General features: G+C 42.4%; 7 non-coding genes across 7 annotated transcripts; 3 read left to right on the forward strand and 4 right to left on the reverse strand.

Annotated features, from left to right (window-relative positions):
* Positions 1-7,014: 7,014 nt before the first annotated feature.
* On the forward strand, positions 7,015-7,086 carry trnad-guc (transfer RNA aspartic acid (anticodon GUC)). Its single transcript has one exon. It is a non-coding gene; the product is annotated as a tRNA-Asp (tRNA).
* A 226-nt stretch (positions 7,087-7,312) lies between these two features.
* On the reverse strand, positions 7,313-7,384 carry trnag-ucc (transfer RNA glycine (anticodon UCC)). Its single transcript has one exon. It is a non-coding gene; the product is annotated as a tRNA-Gly (tRNA).
* Positions 7,385-14,386: 7,002 nt separating this feature from the next.
* Positions 14,387-14,458, reverse strand: trnag-ucc (transfer RNA glycine (anticodon UCC)). Its single transcript has one exon. It is a non-coding gene; the product is annotated as a tRNA-Gly (tRNA).
* A 637-nt stretch (positions 14,459-15,095) lies between these two features.
* Positions 15,096-15,167, reverse strand: trnag-ucc (transfer RNA glycine (anticodon UCC)). The gene has a single exon. It is a non-coding gene; the product is annotated as a tRNA-Gly (tRNA).
* Positions 15,168-17,431: 2,264 nt separating this feature from the next.
* On the forward strand, positions 17,432-17,503 carry trnad-guc (transfer RNA aspartic acid (anticodon GUC)). The gene has a single exon. It is a non-coding gene; the product is annotated as a tRNA-Asp (tRNA).
* Positions 17,504-18,925: 1,422 nt separating this feature from the next.
* On the forward strand, positions 18,926-18,997 carry trnad-guc (transfer RNA aspartic acid (anticodon GUC)). The gene has a single exon. It is a non-coding gene; the product is annotated as a tRNA-Asp (tRNA).
* Positions 18,998-19,223: 226 nt separating this feature from the next.
* Positions 19,224-19,295, reverse strand: trnag-ucc (transfer RNA glycine (anticodon UCC)). Its single transcript has one exon. It is a non-coding gene; the product is annotated as a tRNA-Gly (tRNA).
* Between the last annotated feature and the right edge of the window lie 348 nt (positions 19,296-19,643).

Consider the following 19,643-nt stretch of genomic DNA (forward strand, 5'->3'; position numbering starts at 1 on the left):
CAAATGTTATAGCGCGTCGACGTGATTGGCTGTGGCGTTCAACATTGTTCAACATTATCCCCATTTTGACGGACTATCCTTCGGCAGCTGGCGTTCAAGTCCCAGTCTCCCCTGTAGGCGTGGGTTGGAGTCCCACTTCTGACAAACCTAACCTTTGGCTGCGGGCTGAAACTAGAGTCTTTAACCCTCTGGCAAGTTTATCCAGAAATGCAGTAATGTTGACAAAGCACTGCAATTCAGTTCATGCTAGAATTAAGAGAGGAACATTTCACACCTTCAAAATATCCATTCACTCAACATCCCCACCCCCACTGCCTCAAATCTCTGAATCTCCCAGTGCAAAAAATTTTTTTTTGTTTACATAAATAAACATAATTCTCAAATACCTGCAACATTATCTACATACATATCTATAAATAATGATGACATTGAATTAAATGATTAGGATTAGAATCATTACATCATGCAAAGGTGACAAAAGCACACTCACCCTTTGGTACACGTCATGCCACTTTTTCTGTCGAGGAGCTGGCCTGTTACCCTCATTTGATGGCCAAACTCCTGTGCTGACAAACTTTTTTAGCCTTGCAATCCAGTCAGTATCTGACATGGCTTTATGGGATTTTTTGCCAGACATTTTTTTTGTTGGGGGGCTAACGGTTAGGTTATATCGAACAAAACTACTATCAATAAAAATGATTTCTTAAAAAAAAGCACACACGATATTTACAATTATAATATATATACAATTATATACAAATATAAAATGACATTGTCCAAAAATACCGTTAAAGTGACCGGAAAATATGTTTCGCAGTCCTCCGTTAAAATGATGCTACCTGACCTCCGTGACAGTGATGCTCGACATCTGAACTTCTTGCCCTCTGACATGCCCCACCTGATATGTTATTACTTCGTACACCTTCGGCTCAGTTCGGCAACTTGATTGACACTTGGCTAGCTTCCTGACTCCTCCTCCTAGCAAGGCCGGCGCTCTGGGCGGGCCTTAGGGGGCCGGGCCCGCCTAGAGAGCTCCTGTGCCACCCCTCCATCCAATTTGCATTTAATAAATTATTTTAATAATAATAATAATAATTTACGTGCAGTATTTATATATTTATTGATGTGTATTTAAGTGCAATGTTTGACTTATAGGCTAATCTTATAAAAAAAAACTCCCGGAAGTTTGACTGATTGTTTACAAAAAAGGGGTTTCCCGCTGAGCCGCTCTGACCGCAGCATCTCGGTAAAGTTATAGCGACGCGACGTGCTCGGTTTTGCCTATTCAGAAACGAATGGAAAGAGAAACTCATGAGATTCCAATCCCAAAAACGTCGACTTCAGCTGTATTTAGAACGTGAGTAGGACAGTTGGTTTTATTACTCTTCGTAAGTTGCACCAGACGTGGTGTAAATTATGCATTTGACACTGATATGCAATATGTGTGTGAGTGTGTCGTAGTTGATTATGCATGGTTGATTTAATACTTAACTTGAGATTTGTGACTATTTGGCTGTTATTATAGGAAGTTGGCTTATAGCATGCTGTGTTCACGGAACAATGCAGACAAGGTTCATTAGTTAACATTAGTTAATGACTAACATGAACTAACCATGAGCGATACATTTGTTACTGTATTTGTTAATGTTAGTTAATAAAAATACAGCTGTTCATTGTTTGTTCATGTTAGTTCACAGCCTATAGGCTATAACTGTAACATGATATCTCATGATAGCCGAAATATGATTGGGCAATAGGCTAATTATAGTTAGGATATTGAAATCGCTGTGAAACTGTTGTAGCTAGTGTTACCACCCGTCCCGTTTTTTCCGGGATTGTTCTTCTTTTTAACAACCTGTCCCGGGAAATGTATAAACTCTCCCTGATATACAAAAGGCTCATAAGAATTATGATATACAAAAGGCTCAAAAAAATTTCAAAAGGCTATGTGAATATGTCCCGGTTTTCGAAAGGCTACGAAGAATATGTCCCGGTTTTCGAAAGTCTACGTGAATATACGTTCAAACAGCGCGCACGGCAGAGAGGTAGAGAGCGCGAGACCTTGCGTGCATGAAGCGCATGTAAGCACCCCCCCCCCCACAATTTATTTGTTTGTCATAATTAGGCCCCCCCAAGAATATTAAATGCCCGTCCATTGATTTGTTTCTGCCGCCGGCTCTGCCTCCTAGCGGTGTTAAGCGTAAACGTGCCATCAACATTTCCTTGTACTCTGATTGGTCAAATGTCGAAAATGTTAAGGAAAAAGTCAAGAATGGCCCCCTCTGATTGGCTGAAAATGTTATAATGTCAAGAATGGCGCTCTCTAATTGGCTGCAAATGTTATAGCGCGTCGACGTGATTGGCTGTGGCGTTCAACATTATCCCCATTTTGACGGACTATCCTTCGGCAGCTGGCGTTCAGGTCGCAGTCTCCATTGGAGGCGTGAGTTTGAATCCCACTTCTGACAAACCTAACCTTTGGCTGCGGGCTCAAGCTAGAGTCTTTAACCCTCTGGCAAGTTTATCCAGAAATGCAGTAATGTTGACAAAGCACTGCAATTCAGTTCATGCTAGAATTAACCAAACATTAAAGTAACACTGACCTGCAGTACATGACCTTTAAAGTAACACTTTAGTGCAATGTATGGGATTCTATGGCACTTGGAATTTCAAGTCCTGACATTTCAGAAAAATTGTAAAGCAAACGTGTTATCCAATACACTACGGAAACCTATTGATGAGACGCATGTGCTTTTTAGAAGATGGCTGCTTCCCATAATCTGCCCTGCAAGCAGTGTGACAGTCTGTAAATTCCACAAACAACAGAACAGAGGTCATTCAGCATGGCAGTCTGCCTACAGCTCCTTGGTACGATGGCCTTGACCTGTCTCAAAAGTAAGGGTTTTGTAGCGAATTGCAGGATTACAGCGAAACACAGGAAACCTCAATGGTCATTTGTTTTATTTTTGTCCTTTTCTAAAGAGATTAAACCACAAACATTCCTGCAAGTGTACCGACCTGCTCAACAGAAAATCACATACGAAATTTTTGCAAAAACCACCCACAGTTTCCGCCCAGTTTCGAACTGGGGACCTTTCATGTGTGAGGCAAACATGATAAACACTACACTACGGAAACAGTCTTCATGTTGCAGACATAAATCTTTAGGTGCACGCTTGTTAAAAAGCATATAAAGGAAATGAGCGCTGCACCCACCTAGCGTGGTAAACAGTTTAAATTTTCAGTCAGAATCCAACCACTGTTTCTGCTCGGTTGCGAACCGAGGACCTTTTGCGCGTTAGGCGAACGTGATGACCACTACACTACAGAAACCTATTGATGAGAGACATGTGCTTTTTAGAAGATGGCTCCTTCCCATAATCTGCTCTGCAAGCAGTGTGACAGTCTGTAAATTCCACAAACAACAGAACAGAGGTTATTCGGCATGGCAGTCTGCCTACAGCTCCTTGGTACGATGGCCTTCACCTGTCTCAAAAGTAAAGGTGTTGTAGCGAATTGCAGCATTTATATTTAAAATGCATCCACTTGTTTCCGGACAGTTTTGAACTGAGGACCTTTCGCGTGGAAAGCGAACGTGATAACCACTACAATACGGAAACTTGATTTGGACATCAGTCCCTACGCTTCTAGGGTACGCTTGTTCAAAAGCGACTGAAACTATAGACTGCCCAGTGTTTTTAACATGGCAAAAAGCTGCTAATTTTGTTGGCAGACCAAACATGTTTTATTACTGTACAGGAAACCTCAAAGGCCATTTGTTTTATTTTTGTCCTTTTCTAAAGAGATTAAACCACAAACATCCCTGCAAGTGTACAGACCTGCTCAACAGAAAATCACATACGATATTTTTGCAAAAACCACCCATAGTTTCCACCCAGTTTCGAACTGGGGACCTTCTGCGTGTAAGGGGAACGTGATAACCATTACACTATGGAAACACATCTTCAGGATTCAGACATAAATCATTAGGTGCACGCTTTTTAAAAAGCGTATAAAGGAAATGAGCGCTACACCCACCTAGCGTGGCAAACAGTTTAAATCTTCTGTCAGAAGACAACTGCTGTTTCTGCTCAGTTTCGAACCAAGGACCTTACGCACGTTAGGCGAACGTGATGAACACTACACTACAGAAACCTATTGATGAGGTCATTCGGCATGGCAGTCTGCCTACAGCTCCTTGGTACGATGGCCTTCACCTGTCTCAAAAGTAAGGGTTTTGTAGCGAATTGCAGCATTTATGTCTAAAGTGCCTCCACTTGGGAGATCCAGTCCTTTACTGCTGCCAAAAGACCGGTACAAAAGTTTTGCTCCAGCAAACAAGTTACAGGAGGAGCTGGCCAGGGTCCCCAGACAACTGTTTTAATGACAGCTTGAGCAAAATGCAACGTGTTGGCCAGGAATCGAACCCAGGTCAAATGCTTAGAAGGCAGATATTCTCACCACTATACCACCAACGCAAGACCATTGGGTGTAGGCTTAAAAAAATTGCATGAACTTATTGACCTGACCTACCAGGCACCATATTAAAAAAGAGGTCTCTAATATAATAATGTAACACGTTTTATACAGACACTTCATATTTAAATGGTATTAGATTATTTTTTGGATTCACTGGCTTCTTTGAAGCGTTGAGTTAAAATGATGCATGACGCCGTTCCTGGAAATCGTGCTGTTCGGGGACAACTACCTGTCTCTGCAACTCCTCTTTAGTATAGTGGAAAGTATCTCCGCCTGTCACGCTATAGTCTGGGGTTCGATTCCCTGATGGAGAGATCCAGTTCTTTACTGCTGCCAAAAGACATTAACAAAAGTTTTGCTCCATCAAACAAGTTACAGGAGAAGTTGGCAAGGGGCCCGGACGACTGTTCTAAAGACAGCTTGAGAAAAATGCAATTCGTTGGGCGGGAATCGAACCCATACAGCAAGAATGGACAGACCCAGGAATTGAACCCATACAGGAAGAATTCTCATAATCAAGGTATTTAATTTAAAAATGTGAGACTTTTTATACAGACACTTCATATTTAAATGGTATTAGATTATTTTTTTTGGATTCACTGGCTTCTGTGAAGCGTTGAGCTAATATGACGCTGTTCCTGGAAATGGGAAGGCTGTTTGTAGCGAGCTGTAGTCGCGCTGATCGGGGGCGACAACCTGTCTCTGCAACTCCTTGTTAGTATATTGGAAAGTATCTCCGCCTGTCAAGCGTAAGACCGGGGTTCGATTCCCCGACGGGGAGATCCAGTCCTTTACTGCTGCCAAAAGACCAGTACAAAAGTTTTGCTGCAGCAAACGAGTTACAGGAGGAGCTGGCCAGGGTCCCCAGACAACTGTTTTAACGACAGCTTGAGCAAAATGCAATGCGTTGGCAGGTAATCGAACCCAGGTCAACTGCTTGGAAGGCAGCTATGCTCACCACTATACCACCAACACAAGACTGTTGGATGTAGACTGGAAGCCCTCTTCTGCGGTCAGCAAGAATGTTCGCAATATATTAGCAGCTGGCAGGTGCAGATGAATTGAAACTCTCTTTGTTTGGACCTGGCACTTAAAAAAATTGCATGAACTTATTGACCTGACCTACCAGGCACCATATTAAAAAAAAAGGGTCTCTAATTTAATAATGTAACACGTTTTATACAGACACTTCATATTTAAACGGTATTAGATTATTTTTTGGATTCACTGGCTTCTGTGAAGCGTTGAGCTAAAATGACGCATGACGCTGTTCCTGGAAGCCGCGCTGATCGGATACAACTACCTGTCTCTGCAACTCCTTGTTAGTATAGTGGAAAGTATCTCTGCCTGTCACGCGGAGACTGGGGTTCGATTCCCCGACGGGGAGATCCAGTCCTTTACTGCTGCCAAAAGACCTTAACAAATGTTTTGCTCCAGCAAACAAGTTGCAGGAGAAGTTGGCAAGGGGCCTTGGACGACTGTTTTAAAGACAGCTTGAGAAAAATGCAATGCGTTGGCCGGGAATCGAACGCATACAGCAAGAATGGACAGACCCAGGAATCGAACCCATAGCAAGAATGCTCGTAGTCAAGGTCTTTAATTTACAAATGTGACGCGTTGGCCGGGAATCGAAGCCGGGTCAACTGCTTGGAAGGCAGCTATGCTCCCCAATATACCACCAACGCAAGACTGTTGGATGTAGACTGGAAGCCCTGTTCTGCGGTCAGCAATAATTTTTGCAATACTTTAGCAGCTGGCAGGTGCAGATGAACTGAAACTCTCTTTGTTTGGACCTGGCACTTAAAAAAATGGCATGAACTTATTGACCTGACCTACCAGGCACTGTGGTGATCTTTTTCTTTGTAGAAAAGTTAGAAGCTCAGACCAGGAGACAGTAGAAGTTTTCCAAGCAGAAGTTCTTTATTGTTTGTCGGTAGCTGCAGTCATTCCAACATCGTCTAACTAAGGGAATTTTACATTGTAGTTTATATACATTTCAAGGGGGAGGGATTACATTGTGAGGAACAAAGCATGTAAATGAGTTGAAACATGAGAACAGAACGGTGCAGGACTTCTCGCACTGAGATAAGAACTCCAAGACAAATGGTCTCAGTAATAAAATAGCTGGTGTTCAAACTTGCTCAGCATGACTCTTCACCCGGTAAAACAATGAGAACAGGAAAAGCCTAGCCTTCTCGCACTGAGATGGGACAGTCAGGAATATCCTGCTGGGAACCCCTACCGTTTGCAGAGATTTCCTGGTCTCATCATTTATAAACTTTCTCAATATAAAATACTATTGTATTGGAAATCTAAATTAAACATTTAAATAAAATTTGTAATCCTACAACACCATATTAAAAAACAAGGTCTCTAATTTAATAATGTAACACGTTTTATACAGACACTTCATATTTAAACGGTATTAGATTATTTTTTGGATTCACTGGCTTCTGTGAAGCGTTGAGCTAAAATGACGCATGACGCCGTTCCTGGAAGCCGCGCTGATCGGATACAACTACCTTTCTCTGCAACTCCTCGTTAGTATAGTGGAAAGTATCTCCGCCTGTCACGCGGAAGACCGGGGTTCGATTCCCCGACGGGGAGATCCAGTCCTTTACTGCTGCCAAAAGACCTTAACAAATGTTTTGCTCCAGCAAACAAGTTACAGGAGAAGTTGGCAAGGGGCCACCGACGACTGTTTTAAAGACAGCTTGAGAAAAATGCAATGCGTTGGCCGGGAATCGAACGCATACAGCAAGAATGGACAGACCCAGGAATCGAACCCATAGCAAGAATGCTCGTAATCAAGGTCTTTAATTTACAAATGTGATGCGTTGGCCAGGAATCGAACCCGGGTCAACTGCTTGGAAGGCAGCTATGCTCACCACTATACCACCAACACAAGACTGTTGGATGTAGACTGGAAGCCCTCTTGTGCGGTGTTACGACCCGCTAGTATCAGGCCGCAACACAAAAGAGGATTCAAACAGCACGTTGCAATTCAAAAGAGTTTTATTACATTAAACATACAATCGGAAACAAAAATAAACAGAAGTCTAGGGATAAAGAAAAACAACAGGTTAACAAACAATAATATCTTTGACGCTACATGTGTAAGACAAATACCCGGAGGAGCCACTCCTGAGGAGAGTTTCTCCAAAGAGTGCCCTCCCTTAAGAAGGCACCGCACTCTTTATATGCTCTAACTAATTAGCAATTAGCATGAGGAAAAACCAATCAGGAACTCCCACGGCTGGACCAATAGGATCAGAGGACTCAGGGACGTCACACCTCCCAATCCAAAAGGAGGTTCTCGGAAGAACCGACAAAAGAGAAAAAAAAAAAATAGTACGAATGCAAAACCATCATTCCAAAATGTAAATGTATAATAACTTTAATACTCATCTCCATAAAATCTCACTCCATTCTGATCCTGAAATCCTGGGCCCTAGGACATCAGAGAAAAAATAAAGGAGAAAGAGAGAGAAGAAAAGATACCAGACACTACTGGGACAGTTTACATACGGGAGAGAGCATCAGCAATTATGTTATCCTTGCCACGTATGTGTTTAATCTGCAAGTGGAAAGGTTGAAGAATAAGGCTCCATCGCATTATTCTCTGATTCTTACCGCGCATTCGATCTAGGAAAGTCAACGGATTATGATCAGTGTATACCGTAATCGGACCACATACAGAGCTCAAATAAACCTCGAAATGTTGAACGGCTAAAATAAGAGCTAATGCTTCTTTTTCCACGGTAGAATAGACTTGCTGATGACGATTGAATTTCTTTGAAAAATAACTGACTGGATGTTCAATTCCGTTAAAATCTTCTTGTAGAAGAACAGCACCAGCACCGTAAGCGCTTGCATCAACTGCAAGTAGAAAATGCTTGTCAAAATTAGGAGCAGACAACACTGGAGCATTTGCTAATAAAGATTTGGCATTCTCAAAGGAACACTGACATTGCTCTGACCATTGAAAAGGTCTCTTAGGGCTTAGCAAATCAGTCAGAGGGGCAACTACACTTGCAAAATTATGGCAAAAACCCCTGTAGTAACCCACCATCCCAAGAAATCGTCGCAACTCACGACGGGTAGTTGGTTTGGGAAAACTGCAGATGGCATTCACTTTAGCGTGAATCGGCTTCACACAACCCCTGCCAACCACCTTCCCTAAGTATGTCACAGTGGCCTTTCCAAACTCACTCTTAGCAAGATTTACAGTTAAGTTGGCTTTGGCTAAACGCACAAAGAGCTCTCTAATTTGATCAAGGTGTTCAGACCAAGAAGAACTATACAAAACAACATCGTCCAGGTAAGCTTCACAACCAGTCATCCCAGACAAAACGTGATTTATTAACCGCTGAAATGTAGCGGGAGCATTTCGGACCCCGAAAGGCATAACTGTGTACTGCAGGAAGCTATCAGGTGTAACAAAAGCAGATAGTTCTTTAGCACGAGATGTCAATGGCACTTGCCAATAACCCTTCAGGAGGTCAAATTTGCTAACAAATTGCGCTGAGCCGACACGGTCAACACAGTCATCAATTCTTGGTAGAGGATAACAATCAGGCTTTGTCAGAGAATTGAGCTTTCTGTAATCAGTACAGAAACGATACGAATTATCAGGTTTATTCACCAAGATACATGGGGAACTCCAAGAACTAAAACTAGGTTCCGCCAAGTCATGATCGAGTAAATAATCTACTTCTTTCTGAAGTAACTTCCTTTTAATCGGGTTGACACGATAAGCATGTTGTTTTACTGGTTGAGCTGTACCAACATCAATATCATGCTCCACGACGGAAGTTCGAGTAGGAACATCAGAAAAGATTGAGTGAAACAAGCTTACTAACTCAATAATATCAGCCTTCTCCGACTCGGACAAGTGAGATAAAATGTGAGCTAAGTCAGCAAGAACTTCTGAATTATTCAACCGCCCTTCCACTTCTCCTCGAGAGGGACCTTTCATCTCTTCTGGATTGTCAACCATCTCTACAGATGTTTCCAAAACACTTGGATCTGCCATTCCAGTAGCTGTCACAACATCAACAGAGAGAGAAGGAACAGGAGTCACATAAGATTTTAGTAAATTAACATGACAAAACTGTGTTTTCTTTCGACGATCGGGTGTATTTACTAAATAGTTGTTATTCGGGAGACTCTTCGCAATCGTATATGGTCCAGCAAACCTAGCCTGGAAAGGAGTATTCAAAACAGGCAACAACGCCAGCACTTGATCACCTGCTTGAAAATGTCTGGACTTCACTTTGCGATCAAACAATCTCTGCATCTTTCTCTGAGATTTAGCCAGCTTCCGCAGAGCAATAGCTCTAGCTTCGTAAAGTCGATAACGGAAACTACTTACATAATCTAAAACATTCTCAGGAGGATCCAAATTAGTCCACTCATCTGCCAAGACAGCAATAGGACCCCTAACAGTGTGTCCAAACACCAACTCATTAGGGCTAAAGCCTATGCTCTCCTGTACAACCTCACGAATAGCGAGCAGCATCCAAGGAAGTCCTTCCTCCCAGTCACAGTCAAGTTCGACACAATAAGACCTCAACAGTGACTTAAGAGTCTGATGGAATCTTTCCAGACATCCTTGACTTTGAGGATGATAAGCACTCGATATATTATGTTTAACTTTAAGTTGTCGCATGACCTTAGAAAAGTTTCGGGACATAAAATTTGAACCCTGATCGGATTGAATAGTTTCCGGAATGCCAAAAGTTGACATAAAACTGGTTAAAGCCTTTAAAATAGCTTTGGAAGTGATTGATCTCAGAGGATAAGCTGCAGGATAACGTGTAGTCTGACACATTACGGTGAATAAATATGCATGTCCAGCCTTAGATCTTGGTAACGGACCAACACAATCAACAGTCAAGTGTGCAAAAGGTGTTGTAACTGCTGCAATAGGCTGTAAGGGAGCTAATGGAACCTTTTGATTCGGCTTACCTGTCATCTGACAAGTATGACAGGTTCGGATATAATTAATCACATCTCGCTTACACCTAGGCCAATAAAATTTTCTTAACACTCTATCATAGGTCTTCCGTACCCCCATATGACCAGCCATGCCCTGATGTGATAATTGTAAGAGGTCTTGACGGAAATTAAGTGGAACCACAATTTGAATTCTAGGATCGAGTGAAAAGTCAAAGCTCATAGGTTGTTGTCTATAAAGCAATCCATCTCGAAGAAAATAGAAAGGAGATGAAGTCTTGTCTTCTCCGTCACGAACTAAAGAAAACAATTCTTGCAGAGTATCATCCGCCTGCTGTGCTTTGATAAGATCATCTCGAGTCACACTATAAAGCGAAGATAAAGAGCAAGATGTGTTAACATGTTCCTCACAGATAAATGGACATTCAGACACTGTATCAGACTTATTAGTCTTATTGTTATCAACAGCATGTGAATCATGCACTGGAATCACATCTTCCACCTCCGTATACACAGTATTTAATTCTGGCTGAAAAGAATTTTCAGAAACAATAAAAGTATCACAGAGAATGTTTTCATCTGGCATACTTTTCTTAGCCATCGCTCTAGTTACTGCACATGCAGGATATAGATTAGGACAGTCAGAAGATCCATCTAATTTATCAACAACAGAAATCACTACAGGTGGAACATCAGCGTCAGACTTTTCCCAAACATTTCCCCCGGCTAAATCATTGCCAAGTATGAAAGTGACACCTGAGACAGGAAGCATAGCACGAACTCCAACTACCACCTCACCTGACACAAGTTTAGAATCAAGATGGATGCGGTGCAGAGGAACTTCCATGAACCCCATCTCAAGTCCTCTAACCAGTACTTGAGTTCCCGTATCAGTACGTTCAGACAACGGCAAAAGTCCTTCTAACAAAAAGGATTGCCCCGCCCCAGTATCTCGTAAGATGCGTACAGGTACAGTCTTCTCTGAATTAGGCAAAGCCACGGTTCCTTCAGTGAGAAATGGTGCAAAATCAACACAATTTTCCCCATTCTCCTTCTCAGTAATATCTACCCGTTCAACCTGTTCATTAAATCGAGCAGAAATATGATTCACATTCGATGTAGATATTAAACCCACAGGTTTAACACCCTTCTCTTTCTTTTTGAGAGCGAAACAGTCTGCAATTTTATGTCCTACCTTCTTACAGTAGAAACAAACCATCTCAGCTTTCAAACGTGAAGTGTTATCAAAACTATTTGACACAGTATTCTGGCGTGAAACCATCTGTTTAGATCTACCATTAACACTCAACTTAGGCCTGCTCAAATCATTGAAGTTATTGACAGAAATTTTATGAGTAAGAACAAACTCATCTGCCATAAGAGCAGCATCGGACATTTTACTCACTTTATGCTCATTGAGGTACATAGCAACAGCATTTGGAACACAGTTTTTAAACTCCTCTAAAAGAATCAGTTCTCTAAGCTGTTCCTTGGTGGTTACTTTTACTGAGGTACACCAGCGGTCAAACAAATTCTCTTTCTCTCTAGCAAACTCAAGATATGTACAGTTTTCAGCCCTAAAGTGACTTCTAAATTTCTGGCGGTATGCTTCGGGTGCCAGTTCATAAGCATGCAAAATAGCAGACTTAACAATTTCATAATCACCACTTTGTTCCATAGTCAACGCTGAATAAACATCCTGTGCTCTTCCTACTAAAACACATTGCAATAGTAAGGTCCAAAATTCTTTTGGCCATCTTAAAGACTCTGCAACACGCTCAAAATGTTGAAAATACTTCTCTACTTCCTTCTCTGAAAACAGCGGTACAAGTCTAATGTTTTTGTAAACGTCAAAACCCGGTGCAGTTAACACAGTTTCCACAGACGATGCATGACGTGGAGTTTCAACTGTTTGTGCATGCAACTCTAACTCCATTTTCCTCAACTGAAAATCTCTTTCCTCCCTTTCAGATTGTAACTCCAGTTTACGTAACTCTAGTTTCTGTTGTAACTCTAGTTTTCTCATTTCAAGATCACTTTCTTTCAGTGCACAAGCGTCACGCTCAGCACGTAATTTTTCCGCATCCACACATAACTGTTTCTCTTGCAAAGACATCTCACTAAATTTCACATTTCGATCGGCAGCATAAAGAGGAGAGGTTAAAGACTCTTCAGGATCAATATCTTGAGCTCTTACCTCTAAAACACCCCGCTCAAAAAGTGCATTTTTCACAACTTTCACCAACGTGTCTTTCAGCTTCTTATCATTACTCGTTACCTCCACATCAAAGCGCTCGGCAATCTGCAACAACTCTTCCTTCGTGCATCTCTCCAGTAAGATTTCCGAAGGAAATGAGAAGAAATCCTCGATCACCGACGACATTTCTGTTAAAAGAGGCAGCAGAGAAACACAACAATACAACCGCACACGTGAGACGCCGCTAAACTAGAGCACTAGGACTACAAATCCCATCAGCCACTTCGCCTGGTATTGTCACCCACACATGCTCCAGTTAGAATCCGCACTTTCGTTATGAGATAAACAAAGACTTACCACAAGTCATCTCAAATTATCTTCATAATCAGCAGACATACAAAATATGCAGATGCAGAAAACAAAAAGTGTCACCCTAAATGAAAATGAGAGACTCCAGTTCCTAACTATAGACAACACTAACTAAACCTACCTAGTCTTCAAAGGTGTACCGGACTCGGGGCGGTATTTAAACGCTGAGCTCAAGGACAATTGGCATTTTAAACCAAAAGCCTGAAGCGTACCCCCAACAGAGATTTAAAACCCCCGTCCAGAATAACCTTCAAAAATAAGAAAGGCAAAATAACAAAAAAAATAACAAACAGTGCCTCGACGGAAGAGTTTTAAACCCAGCTGAGAACACTCTAACTACCTGAAGTCTACTCATTCAAAAAGAGTGAACACCTTAAACACTATGTATTTACTTACACATGCAGCATCCCGGACGAGCCCCCAATTTTATGTTACGACCCGCTAGTATCAGGCCGCAACACAAAAGAGGATTCAAACAGCACGTTGCAATTCAAAAGAGTTTTATTACATTAAACATACAATCGGAAACAAAAATAAACAGAAGTCTAGGGATAAAGAAAAACAACAGGTTAACAAACAATAATATCTTTGACGCTACATGTGTAAGACAAATACCCGGAGGAGCCACTCCTGAGGAGAGTTTCTCCAAAGAGTGCCCTCCCTTAAGAAGGCACCGCACTCTTTATATGCTCTAACTAATTAGCAATTAGCATGAGGAAAAACCAATCAGGAACTCCCACGGCTGGACCAATAGGATCAGAGGACTCAGGGACGTCACATGCGGTCAGCAAGAATGTTCGCAATATATTAGCAGCTGGCAGGTGCAGATGAATTGAAACTCTCTTTGTTTGGACCTGGCACTTAAAAAAATTGCATGAACTTATTGACCTGACCTACCAGGCACCATATTAAAAAAAAGGGTCTCTAATTTAATAATGTAACACGTTTTATACAGACACTTCATATTTAAACGGTATTAGATTATTTTTTGGATTCACTGGCTTCTGTGAAGCGTTGAGCTAAAATGACGCATGACGCTGTTCCTGGAAGCCGCGCTGTTCGGATACAACTACCTGTCTCTGCAACTCTTTGTTAGTATAGTGGAAAGTACCTCCGCCTGTCACGCGGAGACTGGGGTTCGATTCCCCGACGGGGAGATCCAGTCCTGTACTGCTGCCAAAAGACCTTAACAAATGTTTTGCTCCAGCAAACAAGTTGCAGGAGAAGTTGGCAAGGGGCCTCGGACGACTGTTTTAAAAGCAGCTTGAGAAAAATGCAGTGCGTTGGCCGGGAATCGAACGCATACAGCAAGAATGGACAGACCCAGGAATCGAACCCATAGCAAGATTGCTCGTAGTCAAGGTCTTTAATTTACAAATGTGACGCATTGGCCGGGAATCGAACCCGGGTCAACTGCTTGGAAGGCAGCTATGCTCCCCACTATACCACCATCGCAAGACTGTTGGATGTAGACTGGAAGCCATTTTCTGCGGTCAGCAATAATTTTTGCAATACTTTAGCAGCTGGCAGGTGCAGATGAACTGAAACTCTCTTTGTTTGGACCTGGCACTTAAAAAAATTGCATGAACTTATTGACCTGACCTACCAGGCACCATATTAAAAAACAAGGTCTCTAATTTAATAATGTAACACGTTTTATACAGACACTTCATATTTAAACGGTATTAGATTATTTTTTGCATTCACTGGCTTCTGTGAAGCGTTGAGCTAAAATGACGCATGACGCTGTTCCTGGAAGCCGCGCTGTTCGGATACAACTACCTGTCTCTGCAACTCTTTGTTAGTATAGTGGAAAGTACCTCCGCCTGTCACGCGGAGACTGGGGTTCGATTCCCCGACGGGGAGATCCAGTCCTGTACTGCTGCCAAAAGACCTTAACAAATGTTTTGCTCCAGCAAACAAGTTGCAGGAGAAGTTGGCAAGGGGCCTCGGACGACTGTTTTAAAAGCAGCTTGAGAAAAATGCAATGCGTTGGCCGGGAATCGAACGCATACAGCAAGAATGGACAGACCCAGGAATCGAACCCATAGCAAGAATGCTCGTAGTCAAGGTCTTTAATTTACAAATGTGACGCGTTGGCCGGGAATCGAACCCGGGTCAACTGCTTGGAAGGCAGCTATGCTCCCCACTATACCACCATCGCAAGACTGTTGGATGTAGACTGGAAGCCCTGTTCTGCGGTCAGCAATAATTTTTGCAATACTTTAGCAGCTGGCAGGTGCAGATGAACTGAAACTCTCTTTGTTTGGACCTGGCACTTAAAAAAATTGCATGAACTTATTGACCTGACCTACCAGGCACCATATTAAAAAACAAGGTCTCTAATTTAATAATGTAACACGTTTTATACAGACACTTCATATTTAAACGGTATTAGATTATTTTTTGCATTCACTGGCTTCTGTGAAGCGTTGAGCTAAAATGACGCATGACGCTGTTCCTGGAAGCCGCGCTGTTCGGATACAACTACCTGTCTCTGCAACTCTTTGTTAGTATAGTGGAAAGTACCTCCGCCTGTCACGCGGAGACTGGGGTTCGATTCCCCGACGGGGAGATCCAGTCCTGTACTGCTGCCAAAAGACCTTAACAAATGTTTTGCTCCAGCAAACAAGTTGCAGGAGAAGTTGGCAAGGGGCCTCGGACGACTGTTTTAAAAGCAGCTTGAGAAAAATGCAATGCGTTGGCCGGGAATCGAACGCATACAGCAAGAATGGACAGACCCAGGAATCGAACCCATAGCAAGAATGCTCGTAGTCAAGGTCTTTAATTTACAAATGTGACGCGTTGGCCGGGAATCAAAGCCGGGTCAACTGCTTGGAAGGCAGCTATGCTCCCCACTATACCACCATCGCAAGACTGTTGGATGTAGACTGGAAGCCCTGTTCTGCGGTCAGCAATAATTTTTGCAATACTTTAGCAGCTGGGAGGTGCAGATGAACTGAAACTCTCTTTGTTTGGACCTGGCACTTAAAAAAATTGCATGAACTTATTGACCTGACCTACCAGGCACCATATTAAAAAACAAGGTCTCTAATTTAATAATGTAACACGTTTTATACAGACACTTCATATTTAAACGGTATTAGATTATTTTTTGCATTCACTGGCTTCTGTGAAGCGTTGAGCTAAAATGACGCATGACGCCGTTCCTGCAAGCCGCGCTGATCGGATACAACTACCTGTCTCTGCAACTCCTTGTTAGTATAGTGGAAAGTATCTCCGCCTGTCACGCGGAGACTGGGGTTCGATTCCCCGACGGGGAGATTCAGTCCTTTACTGCTGCCAAAAGACCTTAACAAATGTTTTGCTCCAGCAAACAAGTTACAGGGAAGTTGGCAAGGGGCCCGGACGACTGTTTTAAAGACAGCTTGAGAAAAATGCAATGCGTTGGCCGGGAATCGAACCCATAAAGCAAGAATGGACAGACCCAGGAATCGAACCCATAGCAAGAATGCTCGTAATCAAGGTCTTTAATTTACAAATGTGATGCGTTGGCCGGGAATCGAACCCGGTCACCTGCTTGGAAGGCAGCTATGCTCACCACTATACCACCAACGCAGGCCTTTGAACGTAGACTGGAAGCCCAGTTGTGCCGTCAGCAAGAATTTTCGCAATACATTAGCAGCTGGCAGGTGCAGATGAACTGAAACTCTCTTTTTTTGGACCTGGCACTTAAAAAAATTGCATGAACTTATTGACCTGACCTACCAGGCACTGTAGTGATCTTTTTCTTTGTAGAAAAGTTAGAAGCTCAAACCAGGAGACAGTAGAAGTTTTCCAAGCAGAAGTTCTTTATTGTTTGTCGGTAGCTGCAGTCATTCCAACATCGTCTAACTAAGGGAACTTTACATTGTAGTTTATATACATTTCAAGGGGGAGGGATTACATTGTGAGGAACAAAGCATGTAAATGAGTTGAAACATGAGAACAGAACGGTGCAGGACTTCTCGCACTGAGATAAGAACTCCAAGACAAATGGTCTCAGTAATAAAATAGCAGATGTTCAAACTTGCTCAGCATGACTCTTCACCCGGTAAAACAATGAGAACAGGAAAAGCCTAGCCTTCTCGCACTGAGATGGGACAGTCAGGAATATCCTGCTGGGAACCCCTACCGTTTGCAGAGATTTCCTGGTCTCATCATTTATAAACTTTCTCAATATAAAATACTATTGTATTGGAAATCTAAATTAAACATTTAAATAAAATTTGTAATCCTACAACACCATATTAAAAAACAAGGTCTCTAATTTAATAATGTAACACGTTTTATACAGACACTTCATATTTAAACGGTATTAGATTATTTTTTGGATTCACTGGCTTCTGTGAAGCGTTGAGCTAAAATGACGCATGACGCCGTTCCTGGAAGCCGAGCTGATCGGATACAACTACCTGTCTCTGCAACTCCTCGTTAGTATAGTGGAAAGTATCTCCGCCTGTCACGCGGAAGACCGGGGTTCGATTCCCCGACGGGGAGATCCAGTCCTTTACTGCTGCCAAAGGACCTTAACAAATGTTTTGCTCCAGCAAACAAGTTACAGGAGAAGTTGGCAAGGGGCCACCGACGACTGTTTTAAAGACAGCTTGAGAAAAATGCAATGCGTTGGCCGGGAATCGAACGCATACAGCAAGAATGGACAGACCCAGGAATCGAACCCATAGCAAGAATGCTCGTAATCAAGGTCTTTAATTTACAAATGTGATGCGTTGGCCAGGAATCGAACCCGGGTCAACTGCTTGGAAGGCAGCTAGGCTCACCACTATACCACCAACGCAAGACTGTTGGATGTAGACCTGAAGCCCTGTTCTGCGGTCAGCAATAATTTTCGCAATACTTTAGCAGCTGGCAGGTGCAGATGAACTGAAACTCTCTTTGTTTGGACCTGGCACTTAAAAAAATTGCATGAACTTATTGACCTGACCTACCAGGCACCATATTAAAAAAAAGGGTCTCTAATTTAATAATGTAACACTTTTTATACAGACACTTCATATTTAAACGGTATTAGATTATTTTTTGGATTCACTGGCTTCTGTGAAGCGTTGAGCTAAAATGACGCATGACGCTGTTCCTGGAAGCCGCGCTGATCGGATACAACTACCTGTCTCTGCAACTCTTTGTTAGTATAGTGGAAAGTATCTCCGCCTGTCACGCGGAGACTGGGGTTCGACAAAGGCCTTTGAACGTAGACTGGAAGCCCAGTTGTGCGGTCAGCAAGAATTTTCGCAATACATTAGCAGCTGGCAGGTGCAGATGAACTGAAACTCTCTTTGTTTGGACCTGGCACTTAAAAAAATTGCATGAACTTATTGACCTGACCTACCAGGCACTGTAGTGATCTTTTTCTTTGTAGAAAACTTAGAAGCTCAGACCAGGAGACAGTGGAAGTTTTCCAAGCAGAAGTTCTTTATTGCTTGTCGGTAGCTGCAGTCATTCCAACATCGTCTAACTAAGGGAACTTTACATTGTAGTTTATATACATTTCAAGGGGGAGGGATTACATTGTGAGGAACAAAGCATGTAAATGAGCTGAAACATGAGAACAGAACGGTGCAGGACTTCTCGCACTGAGATAAGAACTCCAAGACAAATGGTCTCAGTAATAAAATAGCAGGTGTTCAAACTTGCTCAGCATGACTCTTCACCCGGTAAAACAATGAGAACAGGAAAAGCTTAAAAAAATTGCATGAACTTATTGACCTGACCTACCAGGCACCATATTAAAAAACAAGGTCTCTAATTTAATAATGTAACACGTTTTATACAGACACTTCATATTTAAACGGTATTAGATTATTTTTTGGATTCACTGGCTTCTGTGAAGCGTTGAGCTAAAATGACGCATGACGCCGTTCCTGGAAGCCGCGCTGATCGGATACAACTACCTGTCTCTGCAACTCCTCGTTAGTATAGTGGAAAGTATCTCCGCCTGTCACGCGGAAGACCGGGGTTCGATTCCCCGACGGGGAGATCCAGTCCTTTACTGCTGCCAAAAGACCTTAACAAATGTTTTGCTCCAGGAAACAAGTTACAGGAGAAGTTGGCAAGGGGCCTCGGACGACTGTTTTAAAGACAGCTTGAGAAAAATGCAATGCGTTGGCCGGGAATCGAACGCATACAGCAAGAATGGACTGCCCCAGGAATCGAACCCATAGCAAGAATGCTCGTAATCAAGGTCTTTAATTTACAAATGTGATGCGTTGGCCGGGAATCGAACCCGGGTGAACTGCTTGGAAGGCAGCTATGCTCACCACTATACCACCAACGCAAGACTGTTGGATGTAGGCTGGAAGCCGTGTTGTGCGGTCAGCAAGAATTTTCGCAATACATTAGCAGCTGGCAGGTGGAGATGAACTGAAACTCTCTTTGTTTGGACCTGGCACTTAAAAAAATGGCATGAACTTATTGACCTGACCTACCAGGCACCATATTAAAAAACAAGAGGTTAATGACACAATATGCTCAAAATCAGGAAATAATAGTACCCCAAACTAACACATACAAGACATAGAGTGCAGTCACCATCACACACACACATATTAGACACATATTTTAACTGTTCATTTTTAATGTTCGCTTTTCATTATATCATCTCTAAAAAGATTTAAATTTTAAG

This window comes from Siphateles boraxobius, unplaced genomic scaffold, assembly GCF_051911475.1.
Source record: "Siphateles boraxobius isolate OS27281-9 unplaced genomic scaffold, OSU_SipBor_1 51, whole genome shotgun sequence".
Lineage (NCBI taxonomy): Eukaryota > Metazoa > Chordata > Actinopteri > Cypriniformes > Leuciscidae > Siphateles > Siphateles boraxobius.